The sequence below is a fragment of the Mobula hypostoma genome, chromosome 5, assembly GCF_963921235.1.
Source record: "Mobula hypostoma chromosome 5, sMobHyp1.1, whole genome shotgun sequence".
NCBI lineage: Eukaryota > Metazoa > Chordata > Chondrichthyes > Myliobatiformes > Myliobatidae > Mobula > Mobula hypostoma.
The window spans coordinates 92,292,265-92,316,880 of record NC_086101.1 but is presented as its reverse complement, the minus strand read 5'-3'; the positions used below and the strand labels follow the sequence as shown (position 1 = coordinate 92,316,880).

At 43.0% G+C, this 24,616-nt stretch overlaps 1 protein-coding gene across 20 annotated transcripts in view; it reads left to right on the top strand.

The window, feature by feature from the left end:
* The window catches only part of LOC134346861 (R3H domain-containing protein 1-like), a 171,628-nt gene that overhangs the window by 14,662 nt on the left and 132,350 nt on the right, over positions 1 to 24,616 (top strand). The window contains exon 2 of one of the 20 annotated variants that reach the window (XM_063048642.1): positions 17,469 to 17,579. The exons of the other annotated variants lie outside the window; for them this stretch is intronic. The gene's annotated coding sequence lies outside the window, so the exon portion shown is untranslated. The remainder of the gene's footprint in view (positions 1 to 17,468; positions 17,580 to 24,616) is intronic. 20 annotated transcript variants of the gene reach the window in all.

Sequence of the window (24,616 nt, the reverse complement as noted above, 5' to 3'; positions counted from 1 at the left end):
ACTGAACGTGAAGCAACTGTGTGAGATATTTGCTGCAATGATTGCAGAAAAGTATGACTTTAATTTTGAAGGGGTATGTAGCTTTAGGGCATATTTGCAGGATGGTTTGAGTGCTTACAAAGAACTATATGATGGAAAAATGCACGAGGCTAGGCAGACAAGCATAGTCACATAAAAGTTGCTGGTGAACACAGCAGGCCAGGCAGCATCTCTAGGAAGAGGTGCAGTCGACGTTTCAGACCGAGACCCTTCGTCAGGACTGAAGAATGAAAGATGGGGAAGGATTTGAAGAATGCTTGTAGCGTCAGTTAAAAGACCAGTAATTTGAAAGACAAAGGGTTGGGGGAGGGGAAGCATTGATGTCATAGCCCTGAAAACAATGGGGAGTAGAAGAAGGAGGCGGAACCATGAGGGAGCTGGGGGAGGGGGTAGAGCGAAATAGGGATAGAGGAAGGGAGGGGGAGGGAATTACCGGAAGTTGGAGAATTCTATGTTCATACCAAGGGGCTGGAGACTACCTAGAGGGTATATGAGGTGTTGCTCCTCCAACCTGAGTTTAGCCTCATCATGGCAGTAGAGGAAGCCATGTGTAGACATACCTGAATAGGAATGGGAATGGGAAGCAGAGTTGAAGTGGGTGGCTACTGGGAGATCCTGTCTGTTGTGGCGGACAGAGTGGAGGTGCTCGACGAAGCGGTCCCCCAATCTGCATGGAGTTTCACCGATGTAGAGGAGGCCGCACCGGGAGCACCGGATGCAATAGGTGACCCCAACAGACTCACAAGTGAAGTGTTGTCTCACCTGGAAGGACTGTTTGGAGTCCTGAATGGTGGCAAGAGATGAGGTGTAGGGACAGGTGTAGCACTTACGCTTACAGGGATAAGTGCCAGGTGGGAGATCAGTGGGGATGGACACGTGGATAAGGGAGTCGCGGAGGGACCAATCCCTGCGGAAAGTGGAGAGGGAAAGATGTGCTTAGTGGTGGGGTCCTGTTGAACGTGGCGGAAGTTGCGGAGGATAATGTGCTGGATCCGGAGGCTGCTGGGGTGTTGGGGTCATCTATTGCATTCGGTGCTCCCGGTGCGGCCTCCTCTACATCGGTGAAACCCGATGCAGATTGGGGGATCGCTTCGTCGAGCACCTCCACTCCGTCGGCCACAACAGACAGGATCTCCTGGTAGCCACCCACTTCAACTCTGCTTCCCATTCCCATTCAGATACGTCCATACATGGCCTCCTCTACTGCCATGATGAGGCTAAACTCAGGTTGGAGGAGCAACACCTCATATACTGTCTAGGTAGTCTCCAGCCCCTTGGTATGAACATAGAATTCTCCAACTTCTGGTAATTCCCTCCCCCTCCCTTCCTCTATCCCTATTTCACTCTACCCCCTCCCCCATCTCCTTCATGGTTCCGCCTCCTTCTTCTACTACCCATTGTTTTCAGGGCTATGATGTCAATGCTTCCCCTCCCCCACCCCTTTGTCTCTCAAATTACTGGTCTTTCAAATGACACTACAAGCATTCTTCAAGTCCTTCCTGATCTTTCATTCTTCAGTCCTGACACCACAAGCATTCTTCAAGTCCTTCCCGATCTTTCATTCTTCAGTCCTGACGAAGGGTTCCGGCCGGAAACGTCGACTCATTGTTTCTGACTGATGCTGCCTGACCTGCTGAGTTCATCCAGCATACTGAAAGTGTTGCTTTGATCTTTTACAGCATCTGCAGATTATTTTGTGTTTCTAATTAATTAGGTGCCGCCTGGCACGTAAATGTGGGCCTGGATCAGAGGTGATTTGGACTGGGCCGACATTTACATGCCGGGCGGCACCTAATTAATTAGCTTTTTATTTCAGCTTTTTTCTTAAAGATGTGCTGGGTGTGTCCCGGCTACCGCTGTATTCCTGCATGCTTCGTGGATCGGTATTGATTCGCTGCCCAGAGGTTGGGGACCACTGCACCACCCCAACCTCCAATGACTCAGCCTAACACACCATCATCAGTGTGCTCGGCGCTGTCTTTCCGATTCCAATAAGTGATACTAAACTGTACATACATTATTTCTACTTTATATAGGCTGTGTATTTTTGTGTTATTTGGTATGATTTGGCAGCTTCATAGCTTAAAGGTTACTGGAGAGAGTGTTTCTGCCGAGAGCGCTTGTGTGAGATTTTCGCTACGGTGGACAGTGCGGCAATGATTGTAGAAAAGTTTTTCTACTTTATATAGACTGTGTATTTATCATATCATTCCTGCTTTTACTATATGTTACTGTTATTTTAGGTTTTGTGTTATTTGGCATGATTTGGTAGGTTATTTTTTGGGTCTGTGAACTCTCACAAATTTTTTCCATATAAATAAATGGTAATTGCTTCTTCACCTTACGACGTTCCGGCTTACGAACTATTTCATAAGAACACTCTATCTTCGGATGGTGGAGGAAACCTGTATTCATAGTAGACAAAAAGCTATAACTTCAGGAATTGAAAAACTGAAGCTCCTGTGATAGAAAGAAAATTCATAGAAATCTAGCAAAATCAAAGTGCAAAAGCTGTGAATTTACTTTCTCCATAATGTGTGCAAGAAGGCAGCATTGTGGGAAAATTTGATATTTGGAAGCACAGGTCCCCAATCCCTTATCCGAAATCCTTGGGGCCAAGTGCATTTCGGAATTCAGAATTTTAGATTTCAGACCCCTCTCCCCTCCCCCCCATACCAAAAAACACGTATGCTCAAGTCCCTTATTTAATCTGTTTCTGTGCAGTGGACTTTAAGACCCAGCGGTGCACCAAACCTACACACATCCTCTCGTATACTTTAAATCATCTCTAAATTACTTATAATACCTAATACAATGTAAATGCTATGTAAATAATTGTTATACTGTATTGTTTAGGGAATAATGACAAGAAGTTTTATTTACAACAAAAACATTCAATAAAATATAAAGATATACAGATTCAAACGAACCGAATCAAACACATGGTAAATGAGTTATTGGAATAAATGTAGAACTTCACTGTCACTATAAAACTTCAGTAACTTGTCTTTCTGTTTATTTAAATCATATACAGTGGTAGTTCTGACACTATTTTCTTCATTAAGACACCGCACAGACACACCACGATCAAGCTTCTGCAATAACTCCTCTTTCTGCGTTATTGATAGAGAAAACTCCTTCTCTTTTTCTCATTGTTACCAACAGGAGCACCTGCAGCTCTTTTTGACATTTTCACAGTGAAATTAAACACAAAGTCAACAGTGGACACAAAATATCAGCAAACAGCAAATGCATGTGTAACCAGTACGAGCTCTGAGCCACAACTGACATCTGGCGGCCTCTGCTAGTGCTGCCACGTCACACCTGAGTGACGTCAGCTGTCAGTGAAAACAACTTCGGTTTTTGGAGCTTTTTGGATTTCAGAATTTCGAATAAAGGAATGTGCACCTGTATTGGTCAATTGGATCAAAGCCCAAAGCAAATTACCTCCTAGCATGATTATTCATTGCTTAAAGAAGTAGAATAGCATCACAATCACATCCTTAGACTTAAGTAGTTACTTGAACTATACCTGAGCTATGGTTGAACTTAGTCCAACATATTTCTCTCTACTTTTGGACCTTGACCAATAAGAGAAATTGCTCTTTTCAGACTTAACTACGTTTTGACCTGTCTCACTTTTAATGATCTGTAGATATATAATCCACAACTCTTGCATTCTTCCTCATTGTTCCATATCTTCTCATTTATTGAATATCACCATGCTTTGTTGCATTTTTGTAAATGCAGTGTTTTGCCTATCTTGATGAAATTCCAGTGGCCACACATTTTAATTCCACATCCCATTCCCATTCTGATATGTCTATCCACGGCTTCCTCTACTGTAAAGATGAAGCCACACTCAGATTGGGGGAACAACACCTTATATTCTGTCTGGGTAGTCTCCAACCTGATGGCATGAACATTGACTTCTCGAACTTCTGCTAATGCCCCACCTCCACCTCGTACCCCATCTGTTTTTTATTTATATACACACACTTTCTCTCCCTCTCCCTCTCCCTCTCCCTCTCCCTCTCCCTCTCCCTTTTCTCCCTCTCCCTCTCCCTTTTCTCCCTCTCCCTCTCCCTTTTCTCCCTCTCCCTCTCCCTTTTCTCCCTCTCCCTCTCCCTTTTCTCCCTCTCCCTCTCCCTTTTCTCCCTCTCCCTTTTCTCCCTCTCCCTCTCCCTTTTCTCCCTCTCCCTCTCCCTTTTCTCCCTCTCCCTCTCCCTTTTCTCCCTCTCCCTCTCCCTTTTCTCCCTCTCCCTCTCCCTTTTCTCCCTCTCCCTCTCCCTTTTCTCCCTCTCCCTCTCCCTTTTCTCCCTCTCCCTCTCCCTTTTCTCCCTCGCCCTCTCCCTTTTCTCCCTCTCCCTCTCCCTTTTCTCCCTCTCCCTCTCCCTTTTCTCCCTCTCCCTCTCCCTCTCCCTTTTCTCCCTCTCCCTCTCCCTTTTCTCCCTCTCCCTCTCCCTTTTCTCCCTCTGTCCCTCTCCCTCTCCTTTTTCTCCCTCTGTCCCTCTCCCTCTCCTTTTTCTCCCTCTGTCCCTCTGACTATACCCCTGGCCCATCCTGAGTTTTCTTCCCCCCCCCCCTTCTCCCTAGGCCTCCTGTCCCATGATCCTCTCATATCCCTTTTGCCAATCACCTGTCCAGCTCTTGGCTCCATCCCTCCCCCTCCTGTCTTCTCCTGTCATTTTGGATCTCCCCCTCTCCCTCCCACTTTCAAATCTCTTACTAGCTCTTCCTTCAGTTAGTCCTGACGAAGGGTCTCGGCCCGAAATGTCGACTGTACCTCTTTCTAGAGATGCTGCCTGGCCTGCTGTGTTCACCAGCAACTTTGATGTGTGTTCCTTGATGAAATTCCATCAGATTACAAGTGTACATTTTGTTGGTGAAGCTACATTTAGAATACTGTGTTTGGTTATCCATTAGGAACGATACAGTTAAGCTGGAAAGAGTGCATAGGAGATGTACAAGGATGTTGTTGGGACTTAAGGATGTGAGTTGTGGAGAGAAGTTGAGCAGACTGGGACTTGGCTCTTAGAGATGTGTAAAGTTACAGATAGGATGAATGTGCACAATCTTATTCCCAGGGTTGGGGAACCAAGAGAAATAGGTCATAAGTTTAAAATGAGAAGGAAGCGATATAAGAACCTGAGGGGCAACATTGTCATCCAAAATGGTCGAGATATGGAAAGAGCTGCCAGAGGAAGTGCTTGAGGCTAGTACATTAAAGGTATTTGGACGGCCACATGGATACCAGAGGTTTAGAGGGCTATGGCTCAAACACAGGCACATGAAGCTAGCTTAAGTTGGCATAAAATAATTGGGCTAAAGAGCTTGTTTCTGTGCTATCCGAAGGCCTTTGACAAGGTGCCACACATGAGGCTGCTGAAAAAGCTATGAACCTATGGTATTGCAGGAAAGATTCTAGCATGGGTAAAGCAGTGGCTAATTGGCAAGAGGCAAAAAGTGGGAATAAAGGGAGCCTTTTCTAGCTGGCTGTGGGTGACTAGTGGTGTTCCCCAGGGGTCTGTGTTGGGATCAATTCTTTTTACGTTGTTTGTTAATGATTTGGATGATGGAATTGATGGCTTTATTGCAAAGTTTACAAATGATATGAAGATGGGTGGAGGGGCAGATAGTTTTGAGGAAGTAGAGAGGCTACAGAACGAGTTAGATTAGGAGAATGGGCAAAGAATTGGCAGATGGAATACCATGTTGGGAAGTTTATGGTCATGCACTTGGTAGAAGAAATGAAAGGGTTGTCTATTTTCTAAATGGAGAGAAAATACATAAACCTCGGGTGCAGAGGGACTTGCGAGTCCTTGTGCAGAATTCCCTAAACATCAATTTGCAGGTTGAGTCTGGTGAGGAGGGCAAATGCCATGTTAGCTTTCATTTCAAGATGACTAGAATATAAACACAAGTATGTCATGTTGAAATTTTATAAAGCACTGCTGAGGCCTCGCTTGGAGTATCGTAAGCAGTTTTGGGGTCCTTGATCTTAGAAAGGATGTGTTGAAACTGAAGAGGGTTCAAAGGAGGTTCATGAAAATGATTCCACGATTGAATACCTTGTTATATGAGGAGCATTTGATGGATCTGGGCTTGTATTCACTAGAATTCAGAAGAATGAGGGGTGACCTCATTGAAACATATCAAATGGTGAAAGGCCTTTATACAGTGGATGTAGAGAGGATATTTCTTTCTGCAGGGATCTATGATTCCCTTATCCATTCATCTCTCCCTACTAATCTCCCTCCTAGAAGAAGTGACACATCTGCTCTTCTACCACCTCCCTCAACTCCATTCAGGGCCCCAAATAGTCCTTCCAGGTGAGGCAACACTTCAACTGTGAAGTTGTGTTTGTCTGCTGTATCCGGTGCTCCCAATGCTGCCTCCTCTACATTGGTGAGACCCAACCTAGACTGGAGGACTACTTTGTCGAACCCTTTGCTCCATCAGCAAAAAGCATGATTTCCTAGTTGACAACAGTTTTAAATCCATTCTTTGCCTCCAGTCCATAGCCTCCTCTATGCCCGATGAAACTAATCTCAGTTTGGAGGAACAATGCCTCATATTCCATCTGGGTAGCCTTCAACATGTTGATATGAACATTGATTTCTCTTACTTCCAATAATATTCCCCCCCCCACCACCCCTTTCAACTTCTTCCATTTCCCATTCTGGCTCTCTTGTCTTCTCACCTGCCTATTACCTCTCCTTCCCTTTCCCCCATGGTCCACTCTCCTCTCCTGTCAGATTGCTTTTTTTTCCAGGCTTTTACCTTTTCTTACCTGATTCTTACTTCCTTCTGCACCCTCCTGGCTGTGCCTATCACCTTCTAGCTTGTACACTTTCCCCTCCCCTCACCTTATTCTGGCTTCTTCCTCCTTTTCCAGTCCTGATGAAGGGTCTCAGTTGAAACGTCAGCTGTTGATTTATTTCCATAGTTGCTACTTGACCCGCCATTGTGTGTGTAAAAACCAGAAAATGCTTCAGATCAAAGACTATTCAAACAAACTAGGCAAGGAACAAACAAAACTGGTAATTGAGTTGCTTATGTGTTGAGCTATGTGATAAGGTGAGACAATGTCAAAGTGTATTTGCAATTAGCTGGTGATTTTCACATCTTTTGAGCCAACTGAAAGTCTTGAATGACTGCTGTGCAGTGGCCCTGTCCTCACACATCATGAAGACCCTAGAGAAGCTGGTCAGATCAGCCCTCGATCCCCTGAAGTTTGCCTACCAGGAGCACATTGGAGTCTACGATGCTGGCATCTACCTGCTGAACAGAGCCTACTCCCATTTGAATAAGCAGGGCAGCACTGGGAGGATCGTGTTTTTTGATTTCTCAAGTGCCTTCAATACCATACAGCCCTGATTGCTGGGGGGAAAGCTCCATTTAATGCAGGTTGACACTTCCATTGTATCCTGGATAATGGACTACCTGACTGGCAGGCCACAGTTTGTGTGGCTTCAGAGCTGTATGTCAGACATGGCTATGAGCAGCACTGGGGCCTAATAGGGATCTGTATTAGCTCCTTTCCTGTTTACCCTGTATACCTTAGACTTAATACAGCAGAGTCATGTTATCTGCAGACATTCTCTGATGTTTCAGTAATAATTGGTATGTAAAGGGAGCATGGGAGGATAAATACAGGGCCCTGGTGGAGGACATTGTCTTACTGATGTTGGGCTGCAGATGATTCCGCTTGCACCATTTGACAAAGGAGCAGTTGGTGGACTTTAGGAGGACCAAGCCTGCACTGCTCCCTGTTACTATTGATGGTGAGGACGTGGATGTGGTGAGGACCTACAAGTATCTGGGGGTGCACCTGGATGACAGACTTGAGTGGAGCACCAACACAGAGGTGGTGTACAAGAAGGGCCAGAGTCGCCTCTACTTCCTGAGGAGACTGAGGTCCTCTCCTTCACATGTTCTATCAGTCTGCTGTTGTTAGTACAATCTTCTATGTGGTGGTGTGCTGGGGCAATGGCATCAACTCGGGTGATGCCAACAGGCTCAATAAACTGATTAGAAAGACTCTGTTATAGGAGTCAAACTGGACACTGGAGGCTGTGGTAAAAGAAGGACCCGATGGAAAATCCTGGCAATTCTGGACAATGTTTATCACCCTCTGCATGCCACCTTGGCTGAACAGAGAAGCACTTTTAGGAATAGACTAAGACAACTGCAACACTCCAGAGAGTGCTATATAACCATATAACAATTACAGCACGGAAACAGGCCATCTCGGCCCTTCTAGTCCATGCCGAACGCTTACTCTCACCTAGTCCCACCGACCTGCACTCAGCCCATAACCCTCCATTCCTTTCTTGTCCATATATCTATCCAATTTAACTTTAAATGACAACAATGAACCTGCCTCAACCACTTCTGCTGGAAGCTCGTTCCACACAGCTACCACTCTCTGAGTAAAGAAGTTCCCCCTCATGTTGCCCCTAAACTTTTGCCCTTTAACTCTGAACTCATGTCCTCTTGTTTGAATCTCCCCCACTCTCAATGGAAAAAACCTTTCCACGTCAACTCTATCTATTCCCCTCATAATTTAAATCTCCCGCCCCCCCCCCCAACCTTCTACGCTCCAAAGAATAAAGACCCAACTTGTTCAACCTTTCTCTGTAATTTAGGAGATGAAACCCAGGCGACATTCTAGTAAATCTCCTCTGTACTCTCTCAAATTTATTGACATCTTTCCTATAATTCGGTGACCAGAACTGTACACAATACTCCAAATTTTGCCTTACCAATGCCTTATACAATTTCAACATTACATCCCAACTCCTATACTCAATGCTCTGATTAATAAAGGCTAGCATACCAAAAGCTTTCTTTACCACCTTATCCACATGAGATTCCACCTTCAGGGAACTATGCACCATTATTCCTAGATCCCTCTGTTCTACAGCATTCTTCAATGCCCTACCATTTACCATGTATGTCCTATTTTGATTAGTCCTACCAAAATGTAGCACCTCACATTTATCAGCATTAAACTCCATCTGCCATCTTTCAGCCTACTACTCTAACTGGCCTAAATCTCTGCAAGCTCTTCATTATCCACAACTCCACCTATCTTAGTATCATCTGCATACTTACTAATCCAATTTACCACCCCATCATCCAGATCATTAATATATATGACAAACAACATTGGACCCAGTACAGATCCCTGAGGCACACCACTAGACACCGTCCTCCAATCTGACACACAGTTATCCACCACTACTCTTTGGCGTCTCCCATCCAGCCACGGCTGAATCCATTTTACTACTTCGATATTAATACCTAATGATAGAATCTTCCTAACTAACCTTTCGTGTGGATCCTCGTCAAAGGCCTTACTGAAGTCCATATAGACAACATCCACCACTTTACCCTCGTCAACTTTCCTAGTAACCTCATCAAAAAATTCAATAAGATTTGTCAAACATGACCTTCCATGCACAAATCCATGTTGCCTAATCAGACCCTGTCTATCCAGATAATTATATATGCCATCTCTAAGGCTATGTCCACACTACGCCGGATAATTTTGAAAACACCGGTTTCGAGTAAAAACAACAGGCGTCCACACTAAGCGTTTTTCAAAATATCTCCGTCCACATTAGACAGATATTTTGGGCGAATCTCCTCCTACTGGGCACGCGCAGGACACACAGAAAACAAGCGAAGAGGAAATGGTATACTTGGTGTGCATTTGTCCAGTTACAGAGTAGAAAAACTTAAAAGGACTTGCTCTTGGCTGTCGAGCAAGAGGACTTAAAACTAAAAAAAACAAATACTGGAGCGTATGGAGTTCACGGACAGTATGACGCAGCTGATGATGAACATTGGAAAACTGACTAACTCTGTTGCATTAATAAAGCACCTTATTAAATGTATAAAACGTCTGCATCAGTGTTGTCTTGTATTTCCATACAGTGTTACATTAGGCTGTTACACATCTATTGTCAGAGAAGTACTTGCATAAATAGGTGAACCACTTTCATACGAGTAAGGACAGAAAACAGGGCAAAGTGAGTATACTTATTTATTCAGTAAGCTCTGGGTCAAAGTATTTGGTGAGTACATTTCTAACCCTTCTGGCTTCAGTTTCGTTGCCGTCTGTTCTGAAATTGTTAGGTGGTTGCTTTCAGGAAAACAACGAACATCTGTTCCGGCACGTCTTGACAGCGTTTTTAAAAAGTCAAAAAAGCTCACTTTACAATTTAACTCTCACACCATTCACATCGACTGCGCGTTATAACAGCTTGCGCAGTACCAAGCAGAAGCAGAAAAAGCATTGTTGTTGTGGTGTTATGACAGCATTTTTAAATCTCTCCGGTTACCCCGTACACACTACAACGGATATTAGGTGTTTTCAGATTTATTCATTCTGGAGATCGTTTCTGAAAATCTCTGTTTTCAGGGGATGAAAATGCCGTTTCAGTGTGGACAGAAGGTCAAAACAAAGAGAAAAGGCTTCATTTTCAAAATTATCCGGCGTAGTGTGGATGTACCTACCCTAAGAATACTTTCCATCAATTTACCCACCAGTGACGTCAAACTCACAGGCCGATAATTGCAAGGTTTACTCTTAGAACCCTTTTTAAACAATGGAACAATATGAGCAATATGCCAGTCCTCCGGCACCATCCCCGTTTCTAATGACATTTGAAGTATTTCTGTTTGAGCCCCTTCTATTTCCTCACTAACTTCCCTCAAGGTCCAAGGGAATATCCTGTCCGGACCCGGAGACTTAACCACTTTTATATTCCTTAAAAGCGCCAGTACTTCCTCTTCTGTAATCATACTTTCCATAACTACCCTTCTTGTTTCCCTTACCTTACACAATTCAATATCCTTCTCCTTAGTGAATACCGAAGAAAATAAATTGTTCAGAATCTCCCCCATCTCTTTTGGCTCCGCACATAGCCGTCCACTCTGATTCTCTAAGGGACAAATTTTATCCCTCACTATCCTTTTGCTATTAATATAACTGTAGAAACCCTTTGGATTTATTTTCACCTTACTTGCCAAAACAGCTTCATCTTTTAGCATTTCTAATTTCTTTCTTAAGGTTCTTTTTATATTCTTTATATTCCTCGAGCACCTCATTTACTCCAAGCTGCCTGTATTTATTGTAGATACCTCTCTTTTTCTGAACCAAGTTTCCAAAATCCCTTGAAAACCATGGTTGTCTCAAACTCTGAACCTTTCCTTTCAACCTAACAGTAACATAAAGATCCTGTACCCTCAAAATGTCTCCTTTAAATGACCTCCAGTTTTCTATTACATCCTTCCCATAAAACAAATTGTCCCAATCCACTCCTCCTAAATCCTTTCGCATCTCCTCAAAGTTAGCCTTTCTGCAATCAAAAATCTCAACCCTGGGTCCAGTCCTATCCTTTTCCATAATTATATTGAAACTAATGGCATTGTGATCACTGGACCCGAAGTGCTCCCCAACACATACCTCCATCACCTGCCCTATCTCATTCCCTAACAGGAGATCCAACACTGCCCCTTCTCTAGTTGGTACCTCTATGTATTGCTGCAGAAAACTATCTTGCACACATTTTACAAATTCCAAACCATCCAGCCCTTTTACAGAATGGGCTTCCCAGTCAATGTGTGGAAAATTAAAATCTCCCACAATCACGACCTTGTGCTTACTACAGATATCTATCTCCTTACAAATTTGCTCCTCCAATTCTTGCTCCCCATTAGGTGGTCTATAATACACCCCTATAAGCGTCACTACACCTTTCCCATTCCTCAATTGCACCCAAATAGCCTCCCTAGACAAGTCCTCTAATCTATCTTGCCAAAGCACCGCTGTTATATTTTCTCTGACAAGCAATGCAACACCTCCCCCTCTTGCCCCTCTGATTCTATCACACCTGAAGCATCGAAATCCAGGAATATTTAGTTGCCAATCACACCCCTCCTGCAACCATGTTGCACTAATAGCTACAACATCATATTTCCAGGTATCAATCCATGCTCTAAGCTCATCCACCTTTCTTACAATGCTCCTAGCATTAAAATAGATGCATTTAAGAAACTCCCCACATCTTACTCTCTGTTTATTCTTAATGGGGCACACGACTTGTTATCTTTTTCTCCCTTCTGCCCTACATCTTCAGTCTGTGTGCTCTCGTTCTCTGTCCCCTGCCTGTCCTCCCTCACACACTGTCTACTAGCTTTCTGTATTTGTGAATTAACCTCCTCTCTCCTAGTCTCTTCAATTTGATTCCCACCCCCCAACCATTCTAGTTTAAAGTCTCCTCAGTAGCCTTCGCAAATCTCCCTGCCAGGATATTGGTCCCTCTAGGATTCAAGTGCAACCTGTACTCTTTGTACAGGTCACACCTGCGCCAAAAGAGGTCCCAATGATCCAAAAACTTGAATCCCTGCCCCAATCCCTCAGCCACGCATTTATCCTCCATCTTATTCCATTCCTACTCTCACTGTCGCAAGTCATATGTAGTCATTCTTGCCCTCGGCCATTAGGCTGTATAATGAGTCAACCTAAAGCCGGGGAAGTGATGACCTCCCCCCTGTTATCAATAAATTCGGTGTGTCTCTATCTGTGTTTCCAGCAGTATTAATGGAATGAAGAAAAACTAAGTGAGGATGACAGCTTTTTTTTGGCAGCAGAACTGGCCAGTTCTGGTTCAGACGTAAAGAACATCTTATCTAAAAATGAAGGATTTTACATTGAATCTGGAAAGCCCAGACAGAAGTTCAGGTGCATTTCTTGAAACTGGCGTTAGGGCTTGCTGTAACAATGTAGAAGACTGCAGGTGGGTGAGAATGGGATGGAAAACAGAAGTAGCAGGCAATTGGAAGCTTCCAGTCAATCCTGCAGTTCTGTGAAGCGATTATCCAGCCTACATTTATTTCTTTCATTGTAGAAAAAACTACATTGGTAACACTGAGTATTGTACGCTTGACTGGAAGTTCACTTGTGGTCTTCGACTCTGATGTTTTGACTCCTTTAGTATAGCATGCCTACATGTTCTACAGCTACAGTCATACAACGAATTGTCATGCGTAGTCGGGCTCATTTGGCATGAAAACATGCTCTTCAGCCCAAAATGTCCATGTTGGCCAAAAATGCCCGTCTAATTTAGTCCCCATTTGCCCACTTTTGACCCCCTCTATATCAGGTGTTCCTAACTTTTTTATGCTACGGACCAATACCATGGTATACAGACCCAGGTTGGGAACCCCTGCTCTGTATTTTTACTATCCATGTTCCTGCCTCAAACACTTCCTCTGGCAACTCATTCCATATACATGTATAAAATGTTGCCCCTCTGGTTCCTATTAAATCATTCACCTTTCACCCCAAGTGTTCGCTCTGGTTCTTGTTTTCCTAACCCTGAGGAAAAACAAAATGTGTATTCACTCAATGACCCTCATGATTTTATACACCTCTGTAAGATCACCTCTCAGTTCATTACATTTCAAGGAATAATTAAATCCTCGTCCGCCCAATTCCTCAAATCCTGGCAATATTCTCTTAAATCTTCTCTCCCCTTTTTCCAGTGTAATGATATCTTTTTTGTAGCAGGGTGACCAAAACCGAATACACTATTCCAAGTGTGACCTCACTGACAAACTTGTACAATTGCAATGTAGCATCCCAACTTCTGTGCTCCTGACTGATGGTGACCAGTGTGCCAAAAGCCTCCTTCACCATCCTGTTTATCTGTGGTGCCACTTTTAGGAAATCATGTACTTGTTCTCCTAGGTCCCTCTGTTGAGTAACATTCCCTCAGGGTCTACTGTTCACTGTGAAAGCCTTTTCCTGATTTGACTTCCCAAAAACCAGCCTTGCATTCAACTGAATTAATATAGTAGGGGTGTTGGTGGAGGCAGATATTTTAGGGAAGTTTAAGAGACTCTTAGATAGGCATATGGATGAAAGAAAACTGGAGGGTTAGACTGAGTAGGTTGAAAGGTCGGCACAACATCATGGGTTGAAGGGCCTGTACTATGCTCTAATGTTCTGTGCAAACTCCATTTGCCATTCCTTGTCCCACTTATCCAACTGATCATGATCCCACTGTAATTTTTAATGAACACCTTTGTCTACGATATAACCTGTTTTAATGTAATCTACATTTTACTAGCCATGTCATTAGCAACACAGAAGCAGAATCTCCTCCTAAATTCCTTTTGTTCTATCACCGATACTTTCTTTTGTCCTTTCCTTCCTTCATATCACCTTCACGCTAACTTAGTTACCTTTATCTCTTGCAGTTCTGAACTGCAGTATTAACTTTTTCTTTGCACCAGCTGTTGCTGTCTGACCTGCTGAGTGTTTCAAGCTTTGTCTGTTTATTTTATTTATAACACACTATCCTCCGCCCTGTCTCCATTCACTGGGTCATTTGCACTATTGTCTTATTTCTGTTACTTCACAGGATGCCACAAGGCATAATCTGGTAATTGAGGTCTCTTAATCCTTAAAATCTGCATGTAGGATGTCATATCTTTGAGTTTATTGCTGCTACTAATATGTCCCATGTTTATCTTCCCCTCCAGTGTTCTGCAGTTACCCAGTAATATTCTTGACTTTGGTGTTGGATGCAACATTCCATACCACTCATCCTAACTTCCTTGCTCCTTGACATCTCATTGATCAAGCAGCAAAAGTAACATCCAAGGCTTGTATTCAAATACCTTCTAGCCCATCAAGGAAACAGGTGGTGAAGATAAGCCAACAGTTGGAATTTTGGCGTGACTACAATGTCCTCGAGGGTATCAAAAATACTGCTAGTATGCAACTGAGCTTATGCAAGAATGTGGGTGTGGGGGGGAGAGAGAGGAGAGAAATGTTGAGCTCAGATGTGGCAACAACTTTAAAGTACTTCACAGTATGTCCCTAAAGTTCAACACAGTCTTAAACTTTGCTAAAGAAGTTGACTTTGAAGAGGTGATATGGTGGAATTGTTGGAGTTCCACAGGACAAGTTTTGAGTAAGGATTTTATGCATCCAGGGACACAAGCTGAAGAAGAAAAGCGCGCTGTTGAAACATCAATGGCTTGAATGTTTACAACACAGGGATGGTACAAATCTTCTTAACTTTTTGAAGAACAAATGAAATTCGTTACCTTTGACAATCAGGGCAAAGGGCGGAGGTCCAAAGTGATAGGGTAATCAGTGTTGACATAAATTGTTAAAAAGGAGCCTTACCAATTTTTTAAAGAAACTGTCCAATTTAAAGTTGCTAGAGGTAGAATAAACAGCCAGAACAGACGACAGTTACATCCTTGACTGCAGACGATAGTGCTGCTCATTCCGTTACTTCCACTACTCACATCTGTATGTTTACTACCTCCACAACTAAGTCCCTTTAGCATAGGTGAGTGTTAATTAAATTTATATATTTTTAGCTAAGTTTATTTAATTTAGATATGTACTACATGTGCCTAATATGTCAGCATTGCTGATTTAACTACTGAGTGGCTGCAAGATCTCGCCAGGCAACTTTAGGGCAGTGAGTTGAACATCAATGATATCAAAATTTCTGGAAGGAATTTTGAAGGGCAGGATTATCCAAAACTGGGAAAGACGAGGACTGATTAGGGATAGTCAGCATGGCTTAGTGCGTGTGAAATTGTGTCTCAAGAAATTTGATTGAGGATTTTTTTGGAAGAGGTGAGCTTGATGAGGGCAGGGCAATAGATGTATTTACCATGGACTTTAGCAAAGCTGTGGATGAAGTCTCATATGGTATGTTGGCCTGGAAGATTAGATCACTTGAAATCCAGCTGGACAGTTGGATACAGAATTGGCTTGATAGAAGGAGGTAGTGTGATAGTGGGGTGGGGGGGCATGTTGTTTAGAAGTTTGGTCTGCTGGGTCCACTGCAGTTTTCATCTGTGATTTAAAAAAAAAACAAAATATTAAAATTGGTGGTGTAGTGGGCAGCAAAGAGTTAACCAAGTTTACAAGACGATCCAGACTAACTTCAGAAGTGGATCAGAGAGTGCAAATTTCAGCTCTTGACAATTGCCATGTACGAACTTCAGTAAGTTAACCAGAGCAGGACTTGCACAGTAAATGGTAGGGCCCTGGAAAGTGTTGTGAAGCAAAGGGAATTAGGGCTACAGGAACGTTGCTTCCTTGAAATTGGTGACATGGATAGACAGGGTGGTGAAGCAGACATTTGGCAACGTTTTCTTCAATCAAAACACTGAGAACAAAAATTGGGACATTTATGTTACAGATTTAGAAGACTTTGAAAGCCTCACTGTGAATGCTGTTTGTAGTTCTGGCTACCTAAGTATTGGTATGATGTCATTAAAGAAAGAGTGCTGAAGAGATTTACTGGGACTGTATGGCTTGATGTACAAGGAGGACTGGATTAACTGGGGTGGGACCTTTTTTCCCCGGAGTGGAGATGGCTGAAGGGTTTTATAAGATAATGAGAGGTGTTGGTAAGGTGAATGATCAGACTTTATCAGGAGAAGGGAGTCTTAAACTAGAAAGCAAAGGTTAAGGTGAGGGAGGAAAGATTTAAAAAGGATGGGCAACTTTTTCACACAGTGGTAGATACATGAAAGAGGAAATAGTAGAGGTGGGTACAATTACTACTTTCAAAAGGGTCAGAATGAGGTTTATTATCACTGAGATATGTTGTGAACGTTAAAGTTTACCCTGTTGTGTGATGAATGGTGCAGAAGATGAATAATGAGTTAGTGTTCATGGTTTAATGGACCATTCCATAAATCTGATGGTGCAGGGGAAAAAGCTATTCTGAAAGTGTTTAATGTCAGTTTTCGGGTTTCTGTACCTCCTCCTCGATGGTAGTAATGCGACAAAAACATGCCGAGTGATGGATGCCACTGTTTTGAGGCGCAGCCTCTGGAAGGTGTCCATGATGACGGGGCAGGTTGGGCTCATTATGGAATGAGTTGAGTTTACAACTCTTTGCAGTATCATGCGATCTTGTGCATTGGAGGCTGCGTACCAGATTGTGATGCAGCCAATCCAAATGTTCTCCACCGTGCAGCTGTGTATTAAAAAAATATTTTAAAGAATCTTTGGTGACCAAAACTCCACGAGCTCTTAATGAACTAGAACATTGGCAAGCCTCCTTTATGATTGCATCAATGTATTGGGCCCAGGATAGATCCCCTGAGATGCTGACACTTCGGAACTTGAAGCTGCTCACCTCTTCCATCATGATGCAGAAGTACTGGAAAAGTTCAGAGGCAAACGTAGGGAAATGGGTCTAGCTGGATGACATCTTGGTTGGCATGAACAAATTGGAATTAAGGATCTATTTCTGTGATGTTTACATCCATGACTACAATATTTAAGCAAGGAATTGTATTAACACAGATACTCAATGTTTTATGTAAGTGATGAATTTTCCATTAGGGTCTTCATTTGTCTTTTGTAGATGGTAAGGAAGCAGAGGTACTGGATTCTACAACAAGAAGACTGGGCAGTCTTGTAGAACACGGCATTTCTGCTCTGCTCTTAAAGTCATGGCATTTATACAGCTTATCCAGTGAGTTTTTGATCATTAGTGGCCTTCAGGGTGTTTTTGGTGGGATCAACGATAGAACCACACTTTGACGTAAATTCTTTGCAAGCCAGTATTAATCTATTTGGCTCATTTGGCCTTTATACTTAATGTGATCTTGCACACATTCTTAATCCTCTAACCTGATTAGAATATCCATCTGTTCTTTAGTACTTTTATCTATTTCTTGAGTGGCTTCTTAAATAATTATATACTATATGTCTTGTATTTCTCCTGGTGGCAGGGTTTGCTTTCTTATCACCGAGTGAAGCAGCTAAATCTGTATGTCATCTGATTTGACATTATACAGTCTCTTCTGCTTTGCCTCATTTTGCTTTTTTTCCAGTGTCATTCTGTCTTTTATTTAAATGGGGATCAGACTTGTGCCCCATCCTTGCAAATGTGACTGTACCAAGATTCAATGTGCATTTAGCATCTTGCATTTTAATTAATTTATTTCATGCTTCACTTTAGTTGTCCTTTACGATCTGCTGTAGGAGGCACCTCAATTTTCTACCGGGTATTTTGGAGGTGTGCAGATCATATATATTGGATCTGCAACTGCACAGCTTTTCACTCTTCACAAAGAATTTTAATGATTTGTGTAGTTCACTTCCTTGCACCATTTGGACTTCATTTTGCATGAATACTTGGCTGATGTTCTGATTATGCATCACTTCATGCTTTCTTAAAATCTGTTCGTGATTTTGCATTTGTCCATATATAATTTGCACAATTAAGCTTGCGTCTAACAGCACTGTGGGTGTGCCTACACCTCAGGGACTGCAGCGGTTCAAGAGGCAGTTCATCACTACCACCTCAAGGGTAACTAGAGATGGGCAATAAACGCTGGCTTAGCTGGCGACGCCCACATCCCATAAATGGGGGGGGGGGAGGTAAATTTGTGGAAAATCCCAAGATATTCTATAGCTAAATGGATAGCTATGGTGAGACTAGGTCCCCTTAGAGATCAGTTGGGTAAACGATGCCTTGTGCCGCAGGAGATGGGTGGGATTTTTGAATATTTCTCCTCTGACCTGTAGGCCTGTGACTGATGGTGTGCAGCAGGAACTGGTTCTGGGTCCTATGTTGTTTGTCATCTATATCAATGATCTGGATGAGAATGTGGCTAACTGGATCAGCAAGTTTGTGGATGACACCAAGATTGGGGGTGTATTGGACAGTGAGAAAGGCTATCATGACTTCCAGAAGGATCTGCATCATCTGGAAAATTGGGCTGAAAATGGCAGGTGGAATTTATTGTAGACAAGTGTGACATTTTGCACTTTGGTAGGACCAACCAAGGTAGGTCTTACTCAGTGAAAGGAATGTGGACTGAGTGTGGTACAACAAAGGAATCTGAGAATACAGGTCTATAATTCACAAGTAGGTAGGGTTGTGAAGAAAGCTTTTGTCACATCTGTCATACATCAATGTATTGAGTACAGGAGATGAGCTATTATGTTAAAGTTGTGTAAGATGTTGATGAGGCCCAATTTAGAGTATTGTGTGCAGTTTTGGTCACCTGATGTAAACAAGGTTGAAAGAATACAGAAAAAAATTACAAGGATGTTGCTGAGTCCGGTGGGGTGGGGGGGGGGAGGCCTCTAAAGAGTGAATAGGTTAGAACTTTATTCCTTAGAACGCAGAAGATTGAGAGGAAATTTGATAGAGGTGTACACAATTATGAGGGGTATAGATAGGTTTCCCCCCCACTGAGGTTGGGTGAGACTATAATCAGAGATCATGGGTTAAGTGTGAAAAGGAAGAAGTTTAAGGGGAATATGAAGGGAAACGTCTTCTCTCGGAGAGTATGGAATGACTGCCAGCGCAAGTAGTGCATGCAAGTTCAGTTTCAATGTTCAAGAGAAGTTTGTATAGCTACATGGTTAGTACGGATGTGGAGGGCTATGGTCCTGTGAAGGTCGATGGGAGTGCAGTTTAAATAGACTAGATGTGGGAAAGGGCATTTTTCTGTGCTGTACTTCTCTATGACTCTGTACTGTCAAAATCATTTACTCAAGAGATAATGGAAAATAGTGAAGATGTTTAAGAGGAGATTTGTATGACCTAGGTGGAGGTGTTTGCAGCCTTACAGTGCATTAGGTGGATAAATCCCGAGAGCAAAGGTTCCCAGTCTGGGATCCATGGACCCTTTGGTTAATGGTAGGGATCCATGGCATAAAAAAGGATGAGAACCCATGACCTAATGCATCCTCAGAATTAGTGGGAGGCCAGAGAAGAAATTAGAGGTCCTTGTGAGATATTGCCGCCTTTGTTAGTCACTGGTGGATTTCCTGAACACCGGGAGATAGTTAATGTTATTCTGTTTAAGGTTGGCAAGAAGCAGCCAGTGAACTATAGGCTGGTAGTGGGGAATTATGAGGGACAGGATCTGCCAGCATTTGAATAGACAGAATATGATTAGAGGGTTGAGAGGAGGGAATTACACTCAGGAGTAGAAAAAGGCAGTAACTCATGGCAGTTTTCTTTTTTTGTTTTGTGTTTTTTTGGAGCTCTGACCAGCAACCAGTCAGTGTTTGGGATTTGGCAAGAACAAATGAAAGGAAAGCGGGAGCAAGTGCAGCAGCCATCGTAGGTGTAGAGTGGTGATTTTGAGGCTGTAGCTCTTCGAGGCTTCAGCAAAGAGAAGCTTCAGTCAGAGAAAGCAAAAAAGAAAAGCTGTAGGTAGAGTTCCCCCCCCCCCCCTTTACGTTTGCGTAGCTAGGACAGTAGAGATGCCAGACAAAATAGTGCAAGATCTTGAGGGATGTGGGAAGGCAGGGAGATCTGCAGTGTCCTTGATGGCTACAACTGAGAAGTACATCCAGCTGCAGCTTTAACAATCCATGTTAAAGAGCTGGAACCGGATGAACTCTGGATCACTGGAGAGACTGAAGGAGTGGTATAGGTAGTTGCACTCAAGGTGCAGGGTACAGGAAACTGGGTGACAGACAGGAAGGGGAAAAGGGTTAAGGAGCCAGTGGAGAATACCCCTGTGGCCATCCTTCTCTCTCTCTCTCTCCCGGCCCCCCCCCCCCCCAAACAACAGGTATATCGCAGAGGAAAGTCGTAGTCGTTGGGTTTCTGGGACTAAATCTGCCTCTGTGACTCAGAAGGGAAGTGGGGAGAAGAGGCATACTGAGGTGATAGGGGATTTATAAGTTAGGGAAGTGGACAGGAGGTTCTATGTTTGAGAACAAGATTCCTGGATAGTATATTCTCTCCCAGGTGCCAGGATCCAGGGGGGTATCTTAGATTGAGTCCTCAGCATCCTTAAGTGGGAGGGTGAACTGCCAGAAGTCGTGGTTTATGTAGGTACCAAGGACATGGGTAGGACGAGTGACGAGCTTCTGCATAGGGAGTTCAGGGAGTTAGGTTCAGGCAGGACCTCCAGGGTTGTGATCTCAGGATTGCTACCCATGCCATGTGCTAGTGACACCAGAAGTAGGAAGATTATACAGTTTTACATATGGCCAAGGAGTTGATGTAAGAGGGATGGCACAGAAGTTTTAGATCTCTGGGCTCTCCACCAGGGAAGGTAGTACCTGTACAGAAGGGATGGTTTGCACCTGAACTGGAAGGGGACTAATATCCCATTTGGATGGCTTGTTAATGCTGCTCCATGGGGTTTAAACTAGAATTGCAGGGGTATGGGAACCAGAGAGCCAGGACAGTTAGGAGAGGTTGTGGCGACAGATGTTGGTTTGACGTCAGACAAAGGCAGGTATCAAAAGGTTGAGCATAGTGTGACTTGTGTTCTGAGCTGCATATATTTCAGTGCAAGAAATATCGTAGGAAAGGTGGAAGAGTTTAGAGAATGGATGAACACCTGGAATTAGGATATTGCAGCCATTGGTGAGCCTATTGTAGCCATTGCAGGAGGGGCAGGGCTGGCAGCATAATATTCTGGGGTTCCATTGTTTTAGATGTGACAGAGTGGGAGGGATTAAAGTGGGAGTGGTGGTGTTACTGGTCAGGGAAAATGTCACGGTAGTGCTCCATCAGGACAGACTGGAGAACTCGATTAGTGAAGTATTATGGGTAGAACTGAGAAATGAGAAAGGTATGACCACGTTAATGGGGCTATATTACAGGCCACCCAACAGTCCCAGGGATTTAGAGGAACAAATTTGTAAAGAGGTCTCCGACTGTTGCAAGAAACATTAGATTGTTATAGTAGTGAGTTTAATTTTCCACATATTGACTGGGAATTCCATACAGTGAATGGACTAGATGGGACAGAATTTGTCAAATGTGTTCAAGAAAGTTTCCTTCATTAGTATGTAGAAGTCCCAATGAGTGGGCATGCAATACTGGATTCCTTGGTGTCCATATTTCCGATGATCTCACCTGGTCCCCCGAACTCTTCCATCCTGATCAAAACGGTGCCTTTATTTCCTGCAGAGCATTAAGAAAGTTCACCTCTGTCCCAGGATACTGACAGACTTTTATCACTGTACCATTGAGAGCATACTCACCCACTGCATCTCAGTGTGGTATGGCAATTGTCCCGTATCAGACCGCAAAGCACTCCAGCGTGTGGTGAAAACTGCCCAGCGGATTATTGACACCCAATTGCCCACCATTGAGAACATCTATCATAAACGCTGCCTGGGCAGGGCGAAAAACATTATCAAGGATGATCTCACCCTAACCATGGACTTTTTACTCTCCTCCCATCCGGTAGGCGCTACAGGAGCCTCCGCTCCCGCACCAGCAGGCACAGGAAGAGCTTCTTCCCTGACGCTGTGACCGTACTGAACCTCACATCACAACGCTAAGCAGTTGTGCTTATACAGTACACCCATATTGTACTGTCTCAGTACTTGTATTTGTGTGCTGTAGCACTTACTCTTTATTCGCAGTTATTTTGTAAATAACACTATTCTTTGCATTTCTGGTTAGATGCTAATTGCATTTCACTGGCTTTGTATCTGTACTCGGCACAATGACAATAAAGTTGAATCAAATCAAATCTTCTCTTAGAGAATGAGACAGCGCAGTTGATAGAAGGATTGTGTAGGGCAAACCTTGCATCTAGTGACCATAATGCCTTTAGTTTCAAAGTAAATATGCACAAAGTTAGGTCTGATCTGCGGGTTGAGATTCTAAGTTGGAGTAAGGCCAATTTTGATGGTATCAGAAATGATCTGGCAAGTGTAGATTAGGACAAAAGTGAAATTTTGAGAGCACAGAGCTTTTATGTGCCTGTCAGAATAAAAGGTAAAGATAACAAGTGTAGGGAACTTTGGTTTTCAAGAGAGATTAAGGCCCTGGTTAAGAGAAAAAAGGTGTATAGGAGGGTAAGAATAAATTAAGTGCTTATGAAGAGCACTTAAAAAATTAAGAGGGCTGAAAGGAGGCATGAAGTACTCTAGCAGACAACCTGAAGGAGAATCCTGAGGGATTCGACAGAAAGGTTAAGAGCAAAAGGTTTGCAAGATACAAAATTGGTCCTCTGGTAGACTAGGATGGTAATCCATGTGTGGATCCAAACCAAATGGGGGAAGATCTTAAATAAATTCTTTGCATCTGTATTTACTCAGGAGATGGATACAGAGTCTATAGAAGTGAGGGAAAGTGGCATTAAATTTATGGACCCTGTACAGATTTCAGAGGAGGAGGTGCTTGCTATCCTGAGGCAAACCAGGGTGGCTAAATCCCCAGAGCCTGACAAAGTGTTTCCTTAGACCCTACGGGAGGCAAGTTCAGAAATTATCAGGGCCCTAACAGAGTTATTTAAAACATCCTCAGTGACAGGAGAGGTACCAGAGGATTGGAGGAAAGCCAATGGTGTTTTGCTGTTTTTTTAAAAAAAAAGTCTGTAAACAAACTAGGAAATCATAGGGCGGTGAGTCTGATATCGGTTGTAGGAAAGTTATTGGAAGGTATTCTAAGGGACTAGATATATACAATTGCAAGAAAAGGTTGAGCCCTTTGCAATTTTCTGGTTTTCTGCTTTAATTACTCAAAATGTGGTCTGATCTTCATCTAGATCACAATAATAGACAAACACAATATGCCTAAACTAGTACACACAAACAATTGTACTTTTCATGTACTTATTGAACACATTGTTTAATCATTTATAGTCCAGGCTGGAAAATGTATGTGAACCTTTGTATTTAATAACTGGTAGAACCTCCTTTAGGTGCAAAAACCTCCACCAAATGTTTCCTGTAGCTGCTGATCAGACTTGCACAATGGTGAGGAGGAATTTTAGACCATCCCTCCATTTAAAAAAAATATGTATTTTTGGTTACCTTTCATGAACATCCATCTTCAGGTCACACCACAGCATCTCAATTGGGTTGCTGTTTGGACTCTGACTTGGCCATGCCACATTTTCTTCTTTTTAAACTATTCTGTTGTTTTATTTACCCTTGTGTTTCAGATCATTGTCTTGTTGAGTCGTCCAATTTCTATTAAGCTTCAGATGACAGACCTTGACATTCTCCTGTAAGATGTCTTGATACAATTTTGATTCTGTTCTCTCAACAATTGCAAGTTGTTCCAGTCCTGAGATAGGAAAGTAGCCCCAAACCATGATTCTCCTTCCACCATGCTTCATAGGTGGGATGAGGCTTTGGTGTTGGTGTGTAGTGCCCTTTTTCCTCCAAACATAACGGTGTGTATTTCTGTCAGAAAGTTCAACTTATGTCTCATCTGTCCACAAAACATTGTCCCAGAAGTGTTGTGGAATATCCGGGTGGTCTTTTGCAAACTTGAGACATACAGCAATGTTTTATTTGTAGAGCAGAAATTTCCTCTGTAGAGTCCTTCAATGAACACCATTCTTGTTCAGTGTTTTTCTTTTAGTGGACATATGAACAGAGACTTTAGCAAGTTCTAGAGATTTTGCTGTTACCTTTGGGTTCTTTTTCACCTCTTTGAGCATTGAACGTTGTGCTCTTGATATGATCTTTGCAGCATGCCCATTCCTAGGGAGCATAGCAACAGTATTGAGTTTCCTCCATTTATAGACAATATCTTTTACTGTGGACTGAGGAACAATTTCA